This window comes from Schistocerca piceifrons, chromosome X, assembly GCF_021461385.2.
Source record: "Schistocerca piceifrons isolate TAMUIC-IGC-003096 chromosome X, iqSchPice1.1, whole genome shotgun sequence".
Classification (NCBI taxonomy): Eukaryota; Metazoa; Arthropoda; class Insecta; order Orthoptera; family Acrididae; genus Schistocerca; species Schistocerca piceifrons.
The window spans coordinates 590,763,643-590,787,215 of record NC_060149.1 but is presented as its reverse complement, the minus strand read 5'-3'; the positions used below and the strand labels follow the sequence as shown (position 1 = coordinate 590,787,215).

The 23,573-nt window shown below is 40.6% G+C and overlaps 1 protein-coding gene and 1 non-coding gene across 4 annotated transcripts in view; both read left to right on the top strand.

Annotated features, from left to right (window-relative positions):
- The window catches only part of LOC124721145, a 252,961-nt gene that overhangs the window by 110,745 nt on the left and 118,643 nt on the right, over positions 1-23,573 (top strand). The window lies entirely within an intron of this gene.
- Positions 7,494-7,567, top strand: Trnat-ugu. The gene has a single exon. It is a non-coding gene; the product is annotated as a tRNA-Thr (tRNA).

The following is a 23,573-nucleotide window of genomic DNA, read 5'->3' as shown; positions in this document are numbered from 1 at the left end:
CAAAAGTTATGATAGAATTGATGGTATTATTGAAAGTGGATGGATGACGTGTCTGTAGATATTACGGCATGCAATAAAGCAATTTCTCTATTTAAAGAAAAGTTTGTTTTGCACCTTTGACACACAACAATGGTGCAGCCCTTGCAGTTAGGGTGTTTGCACTTTATTCTCTTCTCATTCCACACTGGCCAGCGATTAAAGCAGGGCCGGCCACGTTGTGCCAAACTTCACGCATCCACTGTGTATGGGCCCAGGGCATGCCAAGGATTGGCCCGTCACTTGAGTTTGCTCAGTCCTTCTTGGAAGTACCTGGAACAGTGCAACATTTCATTTAGCATTTTTCAGTTGGCACAACTCTGAGTTCAGCAAAATTGTGGTGTCGGCACTGTTTAACCTTTGCTGTTTATTTATGGTATGAAGGACATTACAGGTCCAGTGGCTTTTTGCGCAGAAAGAGGCAGTCAAGCATTCTATCATCGGTCCTTTAAAATGAATGGTAATGACAGAAGAAAGAGATGAGAATTCTCAATTTACATAAGTGACAGGTACTGCTTCTTTGCTACTAAATGACATTACAGTACCACGCAGAGAGAGTCTAAACATTTAGATCAAAATGAAAGAGCAAAAAATTACAGTGATCGTCAGATGGGGTTCATTATTCTGTACAACAAGAAGCAATTTGTGCTAAATTTACAGGTATGCAACCTTTGAAGAAATTGGTAGTATGAATAGTAAAATTCCTGAAGTCACGCCCATTATTCCATTGGCAGTTGCAACAGTTTTCATTGAAAATGAACAGAGTATGGAAACTTCATATATTACTACAAAGTACTTTGGCCAAGTCAAAGGGCATGCTTGGAATGAGTTTTCGATTTAAAACTCACTATTATTGAAACTGTGAAGAATAAAGAGTGCAGGAATGAAAATTAGAACATCTGGAATGGACTGCAGACTTAATATTTCAAGTGGACTTGACCGCATGCTGCCCTCAGTAAAACATTGCAAGATAACATTTCTGATTTGACGGGGATGCATTTAAAAAGAAAATTGCATTGTAGAAGGGCAACATTCTCACAAAGACAGTCCAGTTGTCTGAGCTCACTGATATTAAAGAAAGTGCAGGGTTTGAAGAATTCATTGTGGACTTGCAAGAATTAAAAGGATAGTTGTATAAAGATTTTGAGGACTCTGTCTTACATCCATTTTCGAGACCGTTTGCCATTTCAGTTGAAAGCACCCTGTGCGTGTGAAGATGTAACTGATTGACCTGTGAGGTTAATTCCAGTTTCACTGGGAAACCTTTTTATGTTAAAACTGTCCAGTATGTTTACATTGCTTTCCTCAGATTTTTTTCCAAATTGCCATAATGAGGTTGCAAAAGTGCTAGAATATTTTGATTGACATATTTGGGTGAAAAGACCTTTTTTCGATTATGAAACCAACTAACTAAGTCAGTCAAATTACATATCGGCTTTAGTGCAGAACTCTGTGAAACTGTCTTTGTGTATTCCAGTGGTTTGTACCAGATAAAAATTATATCTTCAATGCAATAAAAATAATTAATAAATACTGAAAACTCTTTTTATGTATGTATGTTGAGAAGTTTGAAATACGAATGTCGCATGCAGTGCTACTGCACCACCATCTAAATGTGATGCATTCTCTTTCCCTTCTTCCTCCTCCTCACGCTCAGTCAGTGTGGTGTGGCAGTGGGAGAAACGTGAAGCGAGGCTGACCACTTTCGTACTAGGGCCTGGGCATGGCCTGTGAGCCAAAATCTTGGCCTTCCCTGGATTAATGGAATCTTATATCCTGTGGAGGTAACGATGATCCCTCATATATAAGCTTATAGATCTGTATTGGATCTAGGCTAGGTGGTGGCTTTTTTTTACCCCAGGACCAATCTGACTCAGAGTTAAAGCCAATCCAGTCCTAAACTTCTGGTTCATTGGTGTGTCTGCTGTTCTCTTCTCAGTGAATTTCCCTTCTGTAGAGAATCAACAGATTTATTAGAGTTCTACTAATTAGGTGGTAAACCAAAATTAAATACCACAATTTGGATATAATCTGTTTCCCATGTGAGTCATTTCAGATTTTGGCAGCTTGCACACAAAAGTAGATAGAAAAGCAGGGTGTATACGACCCGGGAGATCTGGGAAAAACCCGGGAATTTTTTCATCTGGGAGAAAACTGGGAAAAATCCAGGAATTTTTTAGAATTCCGGGAATTTTTCATTTCTGTTAAACTTTTGTAATTCTGACCGGTAAGAATCGATACTTTAACAAAGGATATTACTATATCCCGCTACTGCAGAATAATACTGCAGCAATAAAAGATGAACGAGAGGAAAAAAAACGAAAATAAATCTTAAATTGTAAAGGAAATGCGCCATATACAACAACAAACACAGTACTCATACAAGCGCCTGCCAGCAGCAAAATGTGTCAAAGGCTTTAGGAAGACTATGCAATGCTTCCTGACAAAAAATGCCTCAGATGAACGTGACGTCACAACCGTTTACATTAGAGTGGTTATAGTAGTTAGGAGCAGGAGCAGGCTCATGTGCATATGCTTCTGGCTACAGAAATGTGGCTGTTGGCTGTGTAAGCAGTCGCAGTAAGCACCTAGATGGTATCAGGAAAAATTTTACTGGGGTGCCCAAGCTGCCAGCCTGACGCATGCGTAGAATCTAGGAAGGGGTAGGTGGTGGTGGTGGTGGGGGGGGGGGGGGGGGGGGAAAGGGGGGGTGCAAACCATGGTATCTGAACCGTCGGCAATTTCGAGGGGGGGGGGGGGGGTCGGCGGCGACGTATTCACAAGGAGTAAACCCTTGTTTCACAAAGGTCTTAATATCCAGCACAAGTTGGTCTATCGATTATTCATATGAATTTGAACGCATACATGTTGGTTTTTTAACATTTCTGAAGACCTTCTGACTTCTTTTATGAATGAATCATAAGTTGATTTTTGAATGCGTGGTTAGTGTATGTGATGTCTGTCGGGGGAATTCTCTTCGTACCTAGAAATAAACTTTCCTGCAGACAAAAGGGGACGGGGCTATGCGAGCTGAGCGGACTAAAGCTGGGTGGATGAATGCCAATCGCCGTCTGATTATGTGGTTGATTGGGTTTGCGAATGATCAGCGTTGTTATTATTACTAGCGAAATCCATAGATTCAGACTACCAGAGTGGAAATGAACGACTAACGAGAATAACAGGTAAGAAAGATTACTAATCACCTTCTCGGTGTATCCAAGAAAATGAAATTTTGACAGAAAATTTTTGGCCAGGTCGCTACACTGGTAAGGGCCAGTTGTACAGTCCCAGGCTAGCAGCCACGTTAGTTCTGTTCTGGAAGCAGCTCGGAAATGTGTTCTATGAACGTTTAACAACGCCTAACTGGAGAAAATTCGCGGGATAACTAAATCGATGATTCTGGCAGGGTTAGTGAAGTTAACCGGCGAATAAGTTTTGACAATGGCAGGAATAGTTACAGAATTAGTGATAAGATTGTTTGTTAGAACAAGGAAGGAGAAGAAATGGAGACATCACACAAATTATGGAAAAATATCATGATTCCAAATTTATATAAAAATTTCGTACTACTACTTTTCTATCTCGTGCTTGAGAAATTGGAGTGTATGAATGAAATATGAAACTATTTCCTAACATAAAGCTTTCTGCTTGTTGTAGGCCTAACAGGCCTTTGATATTAGTACTTCATGAATTATATTCTGTCGTGTTATAAAAATGACTATTTGTGTCAAAACAGTCTCGTTTATTTGGTGTGTGTTAAAATTGCTGCAGTATTACAAAGGCCTATTTTGTTTTATCAAGCAGACAGTGACAAAATAGACGTAATCAGATCGAGAAACCACACCAGTCTTGGGTGCTATTTCTATTAACAGCTTTTTCAGTATTAGACAACGACATTTCGATTTTTCATGTAGAAAATGCTTGACAACCTTTGATCAGGTAACAGATTCTTTCGCAGAAAGGAAAGAACGCCTTGTAAAGCTTAGCAAGATTAGAGAGAAAAAAATGCTAGGAACTGAGGATTGAAGAAATGTGTACTGTCTCGCTTGTCTCTTGTCTTCACTGCTTTTATGTATCCTACATTTAATTTTATGTCACACAAAACAGGAAGTTATTAGCTAGTAGGCAATAAAGAGTGCAGATTTTCTGAAGAGTTCGTGTTCTCCCATTTACAAATATTCCCATCCAATATTAATTGCGAGCTTCTTAAAAATAAATAAATAAATAAAAAAGAGAAGCAGGATGTCAAACAGGCCAACTGGAAGCAGGATAGGCATCACAGGCCATTTTAATTTCCACTATCCTGAATATAGTTTGTTGGCATCCATTACAAAATATACATGTTTCAATTCCACAGAGCAAAATACAGTGACGTGCAATAGAAGGAGGCTGTGTCGAGGCATGTTGGCACACTTAAGATCAAATGCCTTACATTTCCTCGAACACATTTGTTTTATGTATCAGATTCTTCAGAAATATGTGCACTACAAAATGAACAAATTTTTGAAAATTCCATTTTTTAATAAGTTTTTACCTCCCATCTCAATTGCTGAAGGGGGTCGGGTGGGGGAGCGCTATCAAGTATTGTCCCGGTTCAGAAATATGATAGATTTGGGGCTGATGCGCAGAGCAGTCTGAGTTACAGGGGGGAAGTGAGTAGTCTCCACGTGACCCATGATCTTGCTGCTCCCTCTATGTTTAATGCTCTCACGTCAAATGAAAACAAAACGGATTTCTGTGGCCAGAAGCTATCAAGTGAATGAAAGTACATTCACATAATTACCGAAGGCAAAATTTGTTAGTAGTTTCAGATTTTATTTTATTTCCACATTTCTGACAGTCAAGCATTAATCCCCTTGCAGACCAACGAAGTTGTTTTTGTCGGTATGCTAAAGAAATTTGGCTTTTATTAATCTTTCCTGCTGAGGCAGTCAGTGTATTTGAAACGAAGTGTTAAATTCCACACTATTGGCATCTAGCACGTGTTGCGTTATGCCATAATAAAGAACCAAACATGAGATAATACAGTACTGGTACTCCAAGAAAATGTACATCCCGAAAACCACACTGAAAAGCTTATACTATCAAGTCGAACACTACTTCATTGGGAATCTGGACATATGAATATGAACTTTAAGTACATTCCGATGCTTTTGGGGTATCCTCTGATGTCTTGTTTCTTTTATGACATAATGTAACATCTTTTAATGTTTTACAATTACGAACATATGGGCGTACTCTGTCATCGTAGCTGTGCAAGCGCGATGGCGCTTGTCATCTTGCGCTCTCTGGCAACTGCTGAAATGAATCTATTTCTAACAGATTGCAGGAAAATATTGCGAATGGTGATTTGAAAAGAGTTACTTTCAAAGTAAATTTCGTTTTACGCAAGTTGAACTCTGTGCGAGAATGTACAATGAATTTCTTAAATCACACAGCGTTTGACTCTCATTTAAAAATCAACTCTTTAACGAGTTATTTAGAAGAATTTCGAGCCCAGCAGATCACATTTATCTCGTTATTAAAAATTTTACTGGCACGTATGTGTGATATATCTTAAAGTATGACAGGCACAAAACGATTAACATTATATGTGGAAGCTTAGCTTCTCTTGCAGCTTATTAACGTTGGAGACCAACATCATATGTGAAAGCTTTTCTTTTCTTGTAGTAACACTATGTATAGCAATTCAAACCATTAACTTTTCTTGTTTGTGTGTCTGTGCTACTTAACAGTGATGTTGCTAATTGGCTGACTACATCACGTGTCCTATGCTCTGAATATCCGCTGTCATCGGCTGGCGAGATCACGTGACATGAGCTATGAATGGCTTAAAAAAGCGCATCGCAATCTAGATTTCAAAGCGTGGGAAAGTAACATGCAGTTTTTGATGGAATTAGAATTTATACTTTCCTAATACGAAAATATGCAGAGTACATGTTTCTTCACATCAAAGATCTTTCCAAAATTTGTTTTTTTTTTTCCCCCCTGAGTTTCACTTTCTAAAGTGCCGGGAAATTCTACGCCCATGTATAAAACCATAACCAGTCAAAGGATTAATAAGTTTTACAGTTCCGAGATAAAATATACTGTCACTTAACACGGAAAAAGTGTTTTTTCACCCGGGAGAAAGTGTACTATTAGTCGGGACATCCGCAAAAAAATCCGGGCATTTTTTCCTTGTCCGCGTATACACCCTGAAAAGGCAATATTGTTGTCTTTACAAAAAAAATAGAGGAAATGTCCACTTTGCCAGTGGTGGTAATGTATTTCTCAAAATACCCGTGAACTTTTTTCCTTCAGCTCCTTTTCATTCTGGAATTTACAGTTTGGTATTGTTACTTTGGAGCTTTCCTAAGCACTGAATCCCTAGCTTTAATAGGTCTACTACTAGATCTGTCGAGGTAAAATATCTGTCTAAATAGATCCTGTAGTTCGGACTCCTTGAAATTTCACTTACAAGGTGAATTTAAATGTTTTCAGATGCTTCACTTTATGGTTAACTTTCTCATCCGAATTTTGGATTATTTTCTTGCCCACTGTAGGTTTCAGTTTTGTGTGCAAACCCCACTTCTCCAAACAAAACACAAAGATTATACCCCCATTTATGTGGTTTCACTCATATTGTCAGATGGTGCCTTGCTTTGGTTGCACGAATTTGTTCATCAGTAGACAAATGCTTGCTCATAGCAGTTGACATTTTTTATTCATGTTGTCAGTTATAGGCCTAATTTTGTACAAATTAGTCATGATTTAGACTCTGAGGCTGTGGCCACTCCGTTTTGTCATTGAAATGCTAAGTGGCCATCACTCCAAGTATCTCTGAGACATTGTTTTACTAACTCAACACCAATAACAACATACCAGAGATCACGAACAGCAGTAAGAGCAGCCTAAGAGCCAATAACACATGTGTTCAAAAATTTATGAATGTCATGAACATAATAAGTAAGTATATGAAGATGGTATCTGTTCTTTCGGACATGCCCAAAAGAACAGATACCATTGGTGATCTTGCAGCTCTCGAACAATGAAATTGCAATGAAATCCAGACCTTTAGCTGCTTACAGGCATTGATAAATATGAATGGGGACAGTTGAAAATGTGTGCCCCGACCAGGACTCGAACCCAGGATCTCCTGCTTACATGGCAGATGCTCTATCCGTCTGAGCCACCGAGGACATACAGGATAGTGCACCTGCAGGGACTTACCTCTGGCATGCTCCCCGTAAGATCCACACTCCCAACTTACTGTCCACACACTACATTTGTAGTGCCCCTGCCCACTATACTCATTACTCGGAGCAGTCACTCTACCAATTCCTGTAAGAGTTCGGGCAACGTGAGTGCATCCGCATTGAAGATTATTGGCCGGTAAGCCTTATCTATATGAAGATGGTATTGGTTCCATTGGGGAGCGTGCCAGAGATAGGTCCCTGCAGTCGCACTATCCTCTGTCCTCGATGGCTCAGACGGATAGAGCATTTGCCGTGTAAGCAGGAGATCCCGGGTTCGAGTCCCGGTTGGGGCACACATTTTCAACTGTCCCCATTGATATATATCAATGCCCGTAAGCATCTAAAGGTCTAGATTTCATTGTAATTTCATAATAAATAAATGTTTTATTAGGATTTCCTGTGTTCTGTAAAGATTAGTGTATCTAAAATTTTTGCACTGAATTAACCAGTAAAAAAGTATCTAAAAGACTTATACAGAGTAGACAACTGTAGCAGTGTGATATTTCCTTTGAATCTAAAGAGGTCATTTACAAATAAAGTTCTTTTTATTGTCGATTTTTCTGTATCTTTGTGTCTTTCAGAAGCTTGTAGTACTGATATATCAGCAACAATTTCATCATCATCCTCCTCTAAAAAAATTATATGAATTCTGTGTAGCCCCTACATATAGTAGCTTCAGGCTCGCTGTCACTATTTGCAGATTGCAGATCAGTTAATTACAGCAGGCTCTTCATCTGAATCGTCAAAATCCAACCTACCTTCATTTTGACATTTTGAGGCCACAAATTCTTCATTAGTCATCATTTTGTTATCCATTTTCAGAATAAACGAATGACTCCATTACAGTACTCTAACTAGCACGAGAAACAAAGAGAAAGCAGAACGAAGGAAACACTAATTCATTGCTCGAGTGTGAGTAGGAATATTACTATGCACTGTTGTGCTTCACCAAAGGAGGTGTAAGTAGATGAATGACTAATGCTAACTTTACTTAACGAAGGTTTATTCAGCACTTGCACATACAAGAGCATGGAGCGAACTGCCTTCGGCCAGAACAGATACAGTATTTATACAGCTACAGAACATTCCACTACAAAGATTCTTCACATTTGTGGATACTTGTAGAATGTACTCGAACTGAATATAGAAATTAAAATTGGACAGTCCAGGTGCGTTTTGAACTCGCGACCCTCCATGCAACAGTTTAGTATCATAACCTCTACACCACAGTGCTAATCAGCTTCTTCTGTGACATTGCTCCCTCTTAAAAGAACAGCGTCTCGGTGTTACGTCCTCCTAGTCCAGGATCGAGTCATTGGTCCTGCATACTCCGACTCTCGATGACTGATTCTCACCCTGGTCGTGATCTTCTTAGAAATTCTTTTGTTGCTACACTCTTCATCACCTTTCCCCTTATTGCCTGTCGCTGGAGCTTCGAATTTGCCCAGGGTTGCAGGATCCTTGTAGGGTTTGATTCGAAGGACGTGGACCATATCTCTGATCTTTCGTCGTCTTGTGTCAGGGTTGAAATCTTCATTAGTAACATCAGACAACTGTCTTACAACCTTGCAAGATCCAAAGTAGCGCCTGAGGAGCTTCTCAGAGAGACCAACCTTCCAAACAGCAGTGAAGATCCAGACGAGGTCACCAGGCTGGTAGGCAACAGGGCGGTGGCTCAGGTTGTACCTTCGGCGATCGTTTTCTTGATCTAACTGCCAAGATTCCTCAGCTCTGGTTAACACCTGGCCGATGTAGTCATTGTCCGCATCATCAGGATGTAATGGAAACACAGTGTCCATCGTCGTAGTCGCCTCACGCCCATGCACCAAAAAAAAAAAAATGGTGTAAATAGCGTGGTGTCTTGTTTGGCAGTGTTGAAGGCAAACGTCACGAAAGGTAGCACCTCATCCCAGGTGCTCTGCTCAACATTGACGAACATTGATAGTATGTCGGCCAAGGTCTTATTAAGGCGTTCAGTAAGACCATTAGTTTGCAGATGGTAGGCAGTCATCATGTGATGAGTAATTTTGCACCGGTGGTTTATCTCTGTCACAAGATCCAATTGAAAAACTTTACCTTGATCCGTAATTAATGACCTTGGGGCACTGTGTTTTCATACAATGTCTTCTATGATGAATTTGGCTACCTCGGATGCTTCGGCTGTTTTCACGGCTTTTGTAATGTCGTAGCGTGTCAGATAGTCAGTGCAAACAATAATCCATCCATTGCCACTAGCAGATGTTGGAAATCATCCGAGGTGGTCAATCCCAAATCGCTGGAAAGGCGTTTCGGCTGGTGGAATCGGTATGACTGGTCCTGGTGGTTTCTGAAGAACTGGCTTTCTCCTCTGGCACTCTCCACAGTGTGACACATAGTGACGGACACTCCTAAGTAAATCTGGCCAGCAAAATCTCTTGGAGATTCTATCGTATGTCTTAATAAATCCTAAATGTCCGGCTTCGGGTATGTCATGGAATTGCTGTAGAACATCTAAGGGTCAGTGTCGTCGTAACTGCCGTCCGCTTCACATCTGCTGTGCAGCGAGCTACGTTAATTTAAGTATTAACTGTATTTTTCGTACTTGAGACTTCTTTTTCCGTGTGTTTTTGCTTTTAGGAAGCTTTAATTTTTGAGTACTAGTAATAGTGTTCCATAGATTTTGTGTTTGTTTTGAATACAGTCCAGAGTCAGGTGGTGTTTATTTTCATTGTTTCCAACAAGAAGTGCTAGAAACCACAGTTTAGTCAGCTATCAGCCGACTTTACTGAATTAGCAGTCTAGTTAAAAGTTGATTAACTCTCTACAGTAAATTGTTGATTTCTTAGGATGGATAGGATACGTGACTGCTGTGTATGGATGCAGGAAGAGCTGGCCACTGTTCGCGAACAGCTGAGCGTGTTGATGGCCGCGGTCAGCCGTCTTAAGGCTGCTGCCTTGGAGTGTAGGGGCAGTGAGGAGCCTGGTGTGTCACATGGTACACCCCAGGTGTTACATGCTTCACCCATGGTCCGTGCTGTCGAGACATCTTCGCGGGTACCAGGCGCGGTTGGGCCACCCTCTCCCCAAGGGGAGTGGCGGGCCCCTCTCCCCAAGGGGAGTGGCGGGTTCAGCGGCGTCCATGGTGCACGGGGCGGAGGGTCAATGTGGAGGCTGCCTGTGTGGCATTGCCCACTCTGCCTGCGAGTGGACATGTGGCTGCTCCTTAAGCAAGGTCCGAGCAGGCACATGGGGGGAGGCGTTTATTACTGATCGGGAACTCCAGTGTTAGGCAGGTGATGGAGCCTCTTAGGGAAATAGCGGAAAGGTCGGGAAAGAAGGCCATTGTTCACTCTGTCTGCTTGCTGGAGGGTCTAATCTGATATGTGGGGGAGACCCTGCAGGTGGCGATAGAGAGCACTGGGTGCTCCCGACTGCAAGTTGTGATCATGTCGGCACCAATGACTCCTGCCGTCTGGATTCAGAGGTCATCCTCAGTTCATACAGGTGGTTCATGGAGTTGGTGAAGGTGGAAAGCCTCGCTCACGGGGTGAAATCTGAGCTAACTATTTGTAGTATTGTTCCCAGAATCGATCGCGGTCCTCTGGTTTGGAGCCGAGTGGAAGGCTTAAACCAGAGGCTCAGACGATTCTGCAGAGGTCTGGAGTGCAAATTTCTTGACCTCGGCTATCAGTTGGCGAAATGTAGGGTCCCCCTGAATAGGTCAGGCGTGCACTACACACAGGAAGCGGCTACAAGGGTAGCAGAGTACGTGTGGAGTGCACATGTGGGTTTTTTAGGTTAGAGAATTCCCTCCCTAGGCCCGACACGCCTCCTGAGATGTGACAAGGTGGTAGTAGGCAAAACACAATAGGGAATAACAATATTAATGTGGTAATAGTAAACTGCAGGAGCGTCTATAGAAAGGTCCCAGAACTGCTCACATTAATAAACGGCCACAATACCCACATAGTACTAGGGACAGAAAGTTGGCTGAACCTGAAACCAGATGTAAACAGTAATGAAATTCTAAACTCAGATTGGAATGTATACCACAAAGACAAGTTGGACAGTGAAGGGGGAGGCGTGTTTATAGCGATAAAAAGTGCAAGAGTATCGAAGGAATATGACGGAGGTCCAAAATGTGAAATAATTTGGCTGAAGGTCACGGTTAAAGCAGGCTCAAACATGGTAATTGGATGTCTCTATAGGCCCCCTGGCTCAGCAGCTGTTGTGGCACCTGAAGGAAAATTTGGAAAATATTTCGAGTAGATTTCCCCACCATGTTATAGTTTTGGGTGGAGATTTTAATTTGACGGATATAGACTAGGAGACTCAAACGTTCATAACGGGTGGCAGGGACAAAAAATCAAGTGAAATTTTCGTAAGTGAATTATCTGAAAACTACCTTGAGCAGTTAAACAGAGAACCGACTCGTGTCGATAACATATTAGACCTGCTGGTGACTAACAGACCAGAAAAATTTGAAACAGTTAAGGCAGAACAGGGAATCGGCGATCATAAAGCAGTTACTGCATCGATTACTTCAGCTGTAAATAGAAATATTAAAAAAGGTAGGAGGATTTTTCTGTTTAGCAAAAGTGACAAAGAGCAGACTTGAGGGTACTTGACAGCTCAACACAAAAGTTTTATCTCAAGTACAGATAGTGTTTAGGATCAGTGGACAAAGTTCAAAACCATCGCACAATATGTGTTAGATGAGTATGTGCCAAGCAAGATGGTAAAAGATGGAAAGGAGCCCCCTGGTAGAACAACCGAGTTAGAAAACTGCTGCGGAAGCAACGGGAACTTCACAGCAGACATAAACATAGCCAAAGCCTTGCAGACAAACAAAAATTACATGAAGCGAAATGTAATGTGAGGAGGGCTATGCGAGAGGCGTTCAGTGAATTTGAAAGTAAAGTTCTATGTAGTGACTTTGCAGAAAATCCTAAGAAATTTTGGTTTTATGTCAAAGCGGTAGGTGATTCAGAACAAAATGTCCAGACACTCTGTGACCAAAATGGTACTGAAACAGAGGATGACAGAATAAAGGCCGAAATACTAAATGTCTTTTTCCAAAGCTGTTTCACAGAGGAAGACTGCACTGTAGTTCCTTCTCTAGATCCTCGCACAGATGACAGATATCGAAATAGATGACAGAGGGATAGAAAAACAATTAAAATCGCTCAAAAGAGGAAAGGCCGCTGGACCTGATGGGATACCAGTTCGATTTTACACAGAGTACGCGAAGGAACTTGCCCCACTTCTTGCAGCGGTGTACTGTAGGTCTCTAGAAGATTGTAGCGTTCCAAAAGGGCACAGGTCATCCCCGTTTTTAAGAAGGGACATCGAACAGAACTATAGACCTATATCTCTAATGTCGATCAGTTGTAGAATTTTGGAACAAATATTATGTTCGAGTATAATGACTTTTCTGGAGGCTAGAAATCTACTCTGTAGGAATCAGCATGGGTTTCGAAAAAGTCCATCGTGTGAAACCCAGCTCGCGCTATTCGTCAACAAGACTCAGAGGGCCATAGACATGGGTTCCCAGGTGGATCCCGTGTTTCTTGACTTCCGCAAGGCGTTTGATACAGTTCCCCACAGTCATTTAATGAACAAAGTAAGAGCATATGGACTATCTGACCAATTGTGTGATTGGATTGAAGAGTTCCTAGATAACAGAACGCAGCATGTCATTCTGAATGGAGAGAAGTCTTCCGAAGTAAGAGTAATTTCAGGTGTGCCGCAGGGGAGTGTTGTAGGACCATTGCTATTCACAATATTCATAAATGACATTGTGGATAACATCGGAAGTTCACTGAGGCTTTTTGCGAATGATGCTGTGGTATATCGAGAGGTTGTAGCAATGGAAAATTGTACTGAAATGCAGGATGATCTGCAACGAATTCACGCATGGTGCAGGGAATGGCAGTTGAATCTCAATGTAGACAAGTGTAATGTGCTGCGAATACATAGAAAGAAAGATCCCTTATCATTTAGCTACAGTATAGGAGGTCAGCAACTGGAAGTAGTTAATTCCATAAATTATCTGGGAGTAGGCATTAGGAGTGATTTAAAATGGAACGATTATATAAAGTTGATCATCAGTAAAGCAGATGCCAGACTGAGATTCATTGGAAGAATTCTAAGGAAATGCAATCCGAAAACAAAGGAAGTAGGTTACAGTACGCTTGTTTGCCCACTGCTTGAGTATTGCTCACCAGTGTGGGATCCGTACCAGATAGGGTTGATAGAAGAGAGAGAGAAGATCCAATGAAGAGCAGCGCGCTTCGTTACAGGTTCATTTAGTAATCGCGAATGCGTTATGGAGATGATAGATAAACTCCAGCGAAGACTCTGCAGGAGAGACTCTCAGTAGCTCGGCACGGGCTTTTGTTAAAGTTTCGAGAACATACCTTCACCTAGGAGTCAAGCAGTATATTGCTCCCTCATACATATATCTCGCGAAGAGACCATGAAGATGAAATCAGAGAGATCAGAGCCCACACAGAGGCATACCGACAATCCTCCTTTCCACGAACAATACGAGACTGGAACAGGAGGGAGAACCGATAGAGGTACTCAAGGTACCCTCCGCCACACTCTCTCGGGTGGCTTGTGGAGTATGGATGTTGATGTAGATGTAAGGGCATGTGTTTAGGAATCACTAGTAGCCACCTCTTTCCAAACGGATCAGAGTTTTTCTTGAGTAGTAATCCATTAACTGGCTTAAATTGTCCTTTGGCATCCTCTGACCGATTTAATGCAGGCATAATTTGAGATATCTTGGCGTCCTCCTCCTGCTCAGCAGAGAGATCCTGTAATGCAGCGAGACAGTCACTATCTTCATCAAAGTCTCCATGGTCTTGCACAGGGTTTCTTGAGGGACAGTCAGCATCTTGGTGTTTTCTTCCACTTTTGTACACTATGGTAATGTCATATGTTGAAGACGTAGTGTCCACCTAGCGAGTCTTCGTGTTGGATCCTTAAAACCTGTCAACCAACAAGGTGGATGATGGTCTGTAACAACTTTGAATGGCCTTCCATAGAGATACTGTCAAAATTTGCACATGGCCCAGATCACAGCAAGACATTCTCTTTCTGTAGTTGAGTAGTTTCTCTCGGCTTTTGTAAGTGTCCTAGAAGCATAGGCCATAACCTTCTTTTTCCATCTGAAATTTGCACCAGAACAGCACCGATCCCATACCCACTGGCATCTGTGTGTAGCTCTGTAGGTGCTCTCTCATCAGACAGACAAAGTACAGGGTCAGTCGTCAGAGCTGTTCACAGCACGTTGAAAGAATCTTGTTGAGCACCACCCCAGATAAATTTAGCATCGGCTTTTAGCAACTCTTGGAGTGGCCTGGCTTTGATACAAAAGTCTTTGATAAAATGATGGTAATAAGAACACAATCCGAGGAAGCTTCTCACATCTCTAATACTTTTAGGAATAGGAAATTCCGTTATAGATCTCACCTTTTCTGGGTCTATCCGCACACCTTTGTTTGACATAAGGTGTCCAAGTATTTTGATTTCTTTTGCTCCAAAGAGACACTTTCTTGGATTAAGTTTCAGTCCGCTTTGTTGGAGACACTTAAGAACGGCCCTCAGTCTTTTTATATGTTCATCAAATGTCTCTGAGAACACTATAATGTCATCTAAATAACAAAGACACATAGTCCACTTCAGGTGCCTTATAAGATTATCTATCATCTGTTCAAAAGTTGCTGGTGCATTACACAAACGGCATTACCTTAAACTCATACAGGCCCTCAGTTTTCTCATGATCAGCCTCCTCTGCTTCGATTTGCCAGTATCCCAGTACATGTCCATGGTTGAGAAAAAATTAGCCCCATTCAGACAATCTAGTGTATCGTCAATTTGTGGAAGAGGGTAAACGTCTTTTTAGTTATCTTATTAATCATCTTGTAATCAACACAAAAGCGCCAACTGGCATCCTTCTTCCTGTCGAGAACCACTAGTGACGACCATGGGATCTGCAAAGGCTGAATGATGTCATTCATCATCATTTTCTCTACCTCATCGCGAATTATTCGACATTCCGTTGCTGACACACGGTATGCTCTCTGGCTTATTGGTTGGTGGTCTCCAGTGCTAATCTGGTGCTTCACCGTCAATTTGTCTAATTTGCTCTTCACCTGTGGATTGAAGCATTCAGAGAACTCTTGAAGAATGGCAAGTAGCTGCTGCTGTTCCTTAGTGAGATCTGGTGATAGTTAAGCTAGAAGATGTTGTCTCGTAGTGGTAGCTCTAATTTCACCCACAGACTTGGCATGGTAAGTTTCTACGATGCTCAGCCGTTGAATTAACGGCTCAGCGTTTGCTATGCACATGCATCTTGGAAGGATCTGCAGTTCTCAGCGACAGTTAATGATCCACAATCCACCGAATCCGTTCTTAAACGAGACGACAGAGGCTGGGATGACCAAGTTATTCTTCAGTGGTATGCTTCTTTTACATTCCACTACAAGATCCACGGGTTGATGCATGGCGTGATACGTGACGGTTATCTTTCTAGCGCTGACTGCAGGAATGATCACTTCATCCATCACACGTAGTCTCCACACACTCAGATGCGCATCTTCCTGTCCACAGTATCTCATCTTGTCTAGCATAATCTTCGAGCGACCACAATCTATAATTTCCTGAGAAGCTTTCAAGAAGTCCCATCTGAGAATGACATCATGACTGCACTCTTGTAAGACGATGAATTCCAAGGGCTGTGTATGGCCACTTATACCCACACGAATGGTACATCTTCCTGTAGGTTTTACGTATTTCCCATTAGCCACCTTCAGCAGAGATGTTTTGTTGTCTAAGAATACGGTTTTCTGCAACTGGTGACGGTAATTCTCTGAAATGACAGAATTTGATGCTCCAGAGTCCGCAAGAGCTTGGGCTGGTCAACCATCCATGAGGATTTTTCTCTTCAGCAGCCTCACCTCCAAGGTAGACGTTGACCCTGCACCCACATCTTCTTGTTCATCTTTGTCGTCCCGGAGTTGGTGTCGGCTAAGATTGGTCTGCTGTCTTCTGGCGTGGGCCCCATCAAATATCCGCCGCCTTTCTTGACAGTAGCTCACCACATGTCCTGTTCGTCCGCAGTGGAAACACACTGGTTGGTTATCCTGGGTCCTCCAGACATCAGTTTTCCTTGGTGCCCTTACAGGTTCCTCATGCAGCATTGTAGGAATGTAACTTCATTTGGGTCTCAACTTTATCACCGTTTTAAAGGGAAATGAAGGATGCGAGATTGGGTTCAGTGTCTGTTCCACTTCCTCCCTTGTGACCTCTTGAAGCGTCTCGGTTTTTTGCTCACCGTGCAATCCAAGTGCCTTCTGAACTTCCTCTCTCACTATCTGACGAAGAACACTTGTGAAATCAGTTGCTTCCTCCATCACAGACATCGATACAACGTTTGGAAGCTGTTCAAACTTCTTGCGTGTAATTCTTTTTTGATGCACTATCTCGATATTCTGGCACCATTTTATGAAGTAGTCTGCTGTCGAAACCACCTTGAGGAGTAGGGCTTGATACATGTCCTCAGCAACACCCTTCATGAGGTTTGCAACCTTGTCTTCCTCCTTCATTCTAGGATCCACTATTTTACATAGCTCCAAGACGTCTTGAATGTAGGATGCTGTAGTTTTTCCTGGACGCTGTGCCCTGCACTTTAATTTATCTTCAGCCTTGCACTTCTGTCGTGTGTCGCCGAAATATTTGCTCAGTTCGGCCTCTAATACTTCCCAGCTTGTAAATTACTTCTTGTTTTTCTCATACCATTGCTTGGCAGTGCCTTCCAAGTAGAAAAATGTGTTAGCCAAACACATGGTGTCATCCCATTTGTTAAATTTGGCTATACGCTCATATACCGTCAGCCACTTGTTTGGATCTTGGCCATCATCACCAGAGAACCCAGAAGGATGTCTCGTGATGGCACACAGTTGCTGTCATCGTAACGTCCTCTTCTTCTTCTCTCTCTCCAATAGATTGTGATCTGTTGAATATGCCTTGAACTCGGGTTTCTCGCCATGTAAATGGCAGCTCTGTCGTGGCCTGAAGGGAGCCACTGTGTCGTCGATAATGTGCGCTATCACAAGTTCCAATTCCTGGCATCTCCATCAGAATAATTTCATGTATTAGAAGGTGTAAGTAGAAGAATGACGAATGGTTCCTTCACATAACTAAAGTTTATTCAGCACTTGCACATACAAGAGCGCGGAGCGAACTGCCTCCGGCCAGAACAGATACAGTATTTATACAGCTACAGAACATCCCAGTACAACGATTCTTCACATTTGTGGATACTTCTAGATTGTACTCGAACCGAGTATAGAAATTAAAATCGTACTGTCCAGATGAGTTTTGAACTCACGACCCTCCATGCAACAGTTTAGTATCATAACCTCTACACCATGGTGCTACTCAGCTTCTTCTGCGAATATATATAAAAATAATGTTGCATCATGAGCTCAGTAGCGTATTCTAGTGGCAGATTTTCAGTTACCTTAGTAAAGTAACACTGCCCCTCTGAAAGGCAGCTTCCAGTGTTTAATTTAATGGTCACCAGTGAATGAGAGTTAAAATTTTGCTTCCCGATCTGCAAAGCAGCGTGTTGCAGGATTAAACTGTTCTGACAAAAACATGTGCTTTGATGGAAAAAAAATAGTTGTAAGTGTATGTAAAAGAATTAGTAAAGACTTATCAGGCAGTATTCAGATAACGATTGATTTGATGGCTAAGTGGTTGCATCCTGCAGTACAGTCCAGAGGATCTTACATTTGCTATTACGTCAGTTGTCAGATTTCTGCCCCTTTCTGTGTGCAATGTCTTTTGTTCTGGCAGTGCTTGAGTGCTTGTGTGTAAAGTGCAGAGTTGTTTAAGATTCAGATAAAAACTAAATCACATGGCTATTATAATAGCTGCAGCAATGTAGATGTCAGTCCATTGTATTAGGAGCATGAAACGGGTGACAATGTATTTGTTAGAAGAGTCTATGAAGTAGTTCCATTACCAACAGAAAATAGAGCTGAGCCACATTGCAATGAAGTTGGCATTTATGAATGATGTATTTAGATAAAACATTAAAAAAATTTACAGTATCAACTTGAAAGCCTGACTTCTTTGTTTCTCTGTTAGGTACATTCTCCCCCCCCCCCCCTCTCTCTCTCTCTCTCTCTCTCTCTCTCTCTCTCTCTCTCTCTCTCTCTCTCTATCTATATATATATATATATATATATATATATATATATATATATATATATATACTTATTTTATGTTCCATATTTTTATTTTACATTTCCTCTCAAGGCACTCTGTTTTGTAAATGTGGTATTTCACATTCTGACCCTGTGGGTTCTGTAACAGAATCCTGGCTTGTGTGTTGTACATCTCTCTGTAATAAGACGTTATTTTTTGGTTCAGAATATGCACTCTATGTCTGTCACAGTTAATTTACAGTATCATTCTTACCAGCTCAATATAAACATTTTTTAGGCTTAAGTTTCATTGCCATCAATGAGGACAACATTATTTTCATTTGAAGTTCAGTTGTCTCCTCATTTACTAATGTTGTGAATGAGCTGCAACCATCAGTGTTCACTTTAATTTTTATCAGAATAAGAATTGAAAAAGAACATTATGTATAATATTATAAACTATATAAACAACCCAGAGAGACTGTAAACCTCAAAATCGGAAAGGGTGCGAACACAGATATAAACAATTACCTCATAAGAATAAAACTGTTTAAAACCTCAGAGGTTCACAAAAAGAAGACAAAAATCATAGTCAAACAATTTTCAACAGCTCGAAAGAAAAATGATCAAAACAGCACAAACACTAATTACTCTGCGGGAAATGGAAAGGCACCTTCGGTGGAATGAGGTATGAGTATGCAGTTCAGTCTCACCAGGATGCATAGAACAATGGGAACAGCAGTAAGACAACTGCAGAACATTCTCGACAGTGAGAAAAGACAGCCAAATTAACCAGAAAGACCAAAAGGAAATACGAAAAGGATCAATTAGTTGAAATTGAGAAAGACTTAGAAAGAAACAAGACATGAAATTTTTATGATAACTTCAGAAATAACTTCAATGAACTATGAAGTGTCTTCTTCAAGAAAGAAATAGGCACTTAGCTCTAAACAATTAGGAAAACAGTAAGGAACCTGCCAGATATTCCACAGAACCAACACAAAGGTTCCCACCACAAGAAACTGAGGGCCCTAATCCAAATTCATTACTGCTAGATGCAGTACTAGCTGCCAGACAGATCAAAGGATTCAAAAATAAGGCATTGGGGCAAGGTGGAATCATAAGAGATCCTCAAATCAGCAGACTGAAAGTCTATAAAAGGAAACACCAAAATCATACAAAACGTGCCAAACAGAACAAATTCCAAGAAATTAGAAAAATGTGTTAATTCACCTGTGACAAATGGATAGAAACAAAACAGGTGTAAAGAACTGCAGGATAATCTGATAAATATCAGTTGCGTGTGAAATTCTATCCCAGTGTCTTATTGATGGAGCACAGAAACAACTTGAACAAACATCAGGCAGGATTTAGAGCAGGCCATTCATGTACAGAGCAAATCTTGAACCTAAAGCTAATACTAAGACAGAATTTGTAGTAGAAATTTGGTCTACACTATTTGCACCCTTGCAAGAAAAGCGACAAGCTAAAAAATGGCTATTTTTAGTTTATCCTATGCAAAAATACTTGTAAAGTACACCAATGTATATGAAAAATGTCGCATCTCTACCTCGCAATTTGTCCCCTTCATGGCTGTTGCCAGTTTTGTTGTTGGGTATTTCATGATTCACCACGGCAAGAATATTGTTGCTTAAGAGTTGTTACTAGCGAGTGTGTGTGGGTCATTCAAAAAAAGTGGCACATTCTGAGTTGACACCTGTCGTGTATAATTTAAGTCGAATGTAATTTTTAATAAGACTGAATATTAAAATGTCTGTCAAACAATGTCTTTGTCTTGTATTACAATGGTCTGCAGCCATGCATGTGTCTCTGTTTGTTCACATTGTTTTGACCATTACAGCTGTTGCAAATAGTACAAAATTTTATTTGTTGCAGCGTACAAGGAAAAGTGTCAATTTCTGCTATAAAGCAAGTTCACATACAATCCCTTTTCATGGCAAAAAGTATTCCTACATTATATAAGCCCATTTATCATTCCCTGTTTCCGTAAATTGTGTTCCGTAAATTGTACTTAATTGATGTTTCTTTTTGAATTGTTTTGTATTTTTGCAGATAAAACTTCTTTCTCTTTTTTTATTCTAACGTAAGTATTTATTTTGCCTGATGGTGATTTGACTATTGTAGTATGTTATATATACAGGATGAGTCACTAACTATTGCCACCTAGGATAACTCCAAAAGTATGATAGTAGCTGAAAAGTTTGTGGGACAAATGTTGCATGGGACAACGGGGGCCATAATATGACGATGGTTTTTTGTTGCTAGGTGGGATCGCGTCGTAGATATGAAGGTCACCTTTTTTTAAAAATGGGATGCTATAGTTTGGTACATTTTCAGATAGCGGCTATCGAGATGAATCCAATGATGCGTAACAGTAAGGTCAATGAAGGTAAAAAAGGTGGCATGAATGTCCATTTACAGAAGGTGTTCGAAGTGAAGACCATTGGTATCAGTGCACTGCTGCAATCTTCTTATCACTGATTTAGTGGTATTCCTTATCACTTTGGCACTTATCGAAGCATGCTCTGACAATTCTCTCTTGTATATCATTCAAATAGTAAATATTTGCCGAATACGGCGTATCCATCTAACGCGCCGTTGACACATAAACACCATTCGACGGTTTTGCAATACAACACTAATAGGAACGGTAAGACTAGTATCGTCGAATCAAGCAAATAGGATTGATGTATCCTTCAAGAACAAGTCGCTATGCTTCTCTTTTATGGAGAATGCCAACGAAATTCAATGAGAGCTAGAGACTTATACACTAAAAGATATCCTCAGCATACTCACCCTACATGTCGTACATTTAAATATGTGTATGATAAATTGAGAACAACTGGATCCTTAATGCATAGGAAACATATCCGGCAAAGGAAAATTACTAACGAGGAAACGGAAATTGGTACTCTTGCCACTGTGGTTCGAGATCCTTGTGTTACTTCGCATCAGATCGCAAGGGAATCTGGCATGAGCCAGTTTAGAGTTGTTAGTGTTCAGTATCACCATAAAAATAATCCTTACAATATCAGTTTCCACCAAGAATTAACTGGCACAGATTGTATGCGTCACATTGAATTCTGCTGATGGTCTCAACTCCAGATTCAGAGGGATGGCACATTTGTTAATTTGATTTTATTTACTGACAAGAGTATATTCATAAACCGTGGAAACGATCATTTGCAAAAACTGCATTATTGGGCAACTGAAAATCCATGTTGGCTATGGCAAGTTGCACACCAAAGACCGTGGTCAGTGAATGTATGGTGTGGGATTCTGGAGGACAGAATTATAGGCCCCTATTTCATTGAAGGAAATCTTAATGGTTGGAAGTACACCACATTCTTGCAAGAAGCATTAGGTCTGTTATTGGAAGAAATACCTTTATGAACAGAGAACAGGATGTGGTATCAACGCGATGTGTGTCGGGCACATTTTTCGCTGATGGCTAGAAATGAGTTGCAGAGTCAATTACCAAATCTTTGGATTGGGCGCAGAGGAGATGTCATGGCCAGCTTGTTTGCCAGACATGACACCTCTGAATTTTTTCTTGTGGGGATTTGTAAAAGACATTGTTTATAAAGACGTTCCAACAACACCTGAAGATATGTGAGAGAGAATTGTCAGGGCACATGATTCGATAAGTGCCAAAGTGACAAGGAATACCACCCAGCTGTTGATAAAAAGGTTGCAGCACTGCATTGATACCAATGGTCATCACTTCGAACACCTTCTGTAAATGGACGTTCATGTGACCTCCATTGACCTTCAAAGACCTTACTTTTAAATGTCATTGGATTTGTCTCAGTAGCCACTATCAGAAAATAAGTACCAAACTGTAGCATCCCATTTAAAGAAAAAAAGAAAAGAAATAAAAGAGAAATAAAAGTTGACCTTCATATCTCTGAAGCGACCCTTCCTAGCGACAAAAAACCAACGTTATATTATGGCCCCCATTGTCCCATCCAGCTTTGTTCCCACAAACTTTTCAGCTCTTATCATACTTTCAGAGTTATTCATGGTGACAATAGTTAGTGACCCACCTTGTATAATTTGCGGTGGCAAAGGTATTACATGAGGGGTCATAACAAAAACAAAGGAGGTTTATTATAGCAAAGGAAGTGGCACAACTCAAAGAACTAATTAATAATTACCCGATAACACCTCACATTCGATGAAAACGGAACTACATGTCCATATTTACTGTCGTGTAGGAAATAATAGAATTTACTGCCAAAAATACTCGCTTGAAATTTAAAGGAAGCTTATAGTATTTCAGTGTGAGTTTTATATAATTTTTAGATCAATTGTTCCCAGGTATTGCATTTTTGAGATGTCACTGTCCTTGACAGTGTGCAATTTGTTTTTAAAAAAAAGCTTATGACTCAGTTGACCATGAATCACTCCACCACATACTAAAAGAACAAGGTCTAGATCTGTAAGCACTTGCAGTCATAAAACAATCTAACAGATAGAAATTCCAAGATTGAAAAATTGTGGGAATTTTCAGATCTGTTCAAAATCAAAATGAGGGTAAGGCAAAGGGACAGGCTGTGTCCATTACTTTTCAACTATGTCCTTGAGAAAATGATACAAAAATTGTGCAAACAGAAATAAAGTTATCAAAATTGACGAATCACTCATTTTAGGTAGAGGTAATTTATCGATATATCTAGCATTTGCAAATAGTTTAGCAATATTAACTTGCAACATATCAGCAGCCCAGCCCCAACTTGAACTCTTGAAAGACACAGCAGAAAAATTTGCTCTTCAGATATTTTTTGAAAAGAGCACATGACCTGCAGTAAGCAAGTACCAAAATTCATAGAGATGAAATATGGCAAAATTAAACACATTCCCCAATTTAAATATCTTGACGAAAGCATACAGGAAAATGAAATTTAAACAAAAGCAGACAAAATAGATGCCAAAAGGTGGAAACTACATACTGACGTATGCAAAATATATTCCACAAGAAATGTATGTCCAAGCACATAATACAGTAATTAAACCAGAGTGCCTTTATGGCTCAGAAGCACTAATTTTGTACATGAAAACTGACATTGTAGATATT